We start from the raw sequence: 1056 nt of genomic DNA, 5'->3' as shown, positions 1-1056 counted from the left end.
TATGTTCCTCTTGCCTCCTTCCTCCAGCTGGCTCTTCAGGCCACCGGGAGAGAGCCAGAGCCTCTCTCCTCCCACACCTCCGACACATACGCACGGGGCAGGCTCGCTGCAGCCCCGAGCTCTCGTGCGAACGCTAAAAGTTGCTTAGGAGGGTGAAATCCGAGGAAGCAGGGCTCTCCCAGCCGCTCAGCCACCAAAGGGTCTGGACTGAACCAGGGAAAACCCAGTGAGGTGCTGGCGATGGTGGAGCGGGGAAGACTTGGGGAAGGTGGGAGCCGCTCCCCCCCGCCCTGGCCTTTAGCTCTTGTGCTCCGAGATTAGAGAGCCCCGGCCTGGCCGCTCTCCGGGGAGACAGCGGAGACCTTTCATGCCTCTTTGAAGAGCCCAGATAGTGTCGGCCTTGGTGCAAGCCCAGGCTGCAGACGGGCCGGGAGGCGCGGGGGCAGCCGGCTATCTCAGCGTGCTATCACCCTGCCTCCCCCCGCCACCAGCCCCATTCCCACCTCCACCCCGCTCCCGGCACTTCGCCATCGGCCACCCTTATCTCTTTTTCTTATATTTTTTTTATTTTTTTTTTTTACTTTTTATTTTTTTCCTTTACCCCACTTCCACCCCTTCGCTTTGCCATTCATTTCTGCGGGCTTCCTCATTTATTTATTTATTTCTCCGCCTCGCTTATTTATTTATTTCTGGCAAAGAGGCGGCTAACAAGTAGCTGGAAGCACTGGCCAATATTTAACTAAGATGGCTGGCCATCAGGTCCCTTTTGTTTGCTTGCAAATTAATCATCCAGCGCGCAGTCGGCGCCAGGGTAGATTTATCACACACAGAAGGGGGAATGAGGCGGCCGAAGGGAGACAAAGACTGTTCGCACCTTCCCGCTTTTGATCTTAGATTAGTGCAGCCTCCCTTCATAATACGAGTCTCCGGGGGGCTTCGTCGGGGAGGTCACTCGGAACTGGCGGAAGTTTGCACGCCATTAGGCAGACGCTGCGATTGGAAATCATAAGCGGCAGAACGTTTTATTTCGCTCCGCGGGTGGGTGCGGAGCGCGGT

The sequence above is a fragment of the Manacus vitellinus genome, unplaced genomic scaffold (genome assembly GCF_001715985.3).
Source record: "Manacus vitellinus isolate BGI_N305 unplaced genomic scaffold, ASM171598v3 scaffold_58_pilon, whole genome shotgun sequence".
NCBI lineage: Eukaryota > Metazoa > Chordata > Aves > Passeriformes > Pipridae > Manacus > Manacus vitellinus.
This window is presented reverse-complemented; position numbering follows the sequence as displayed.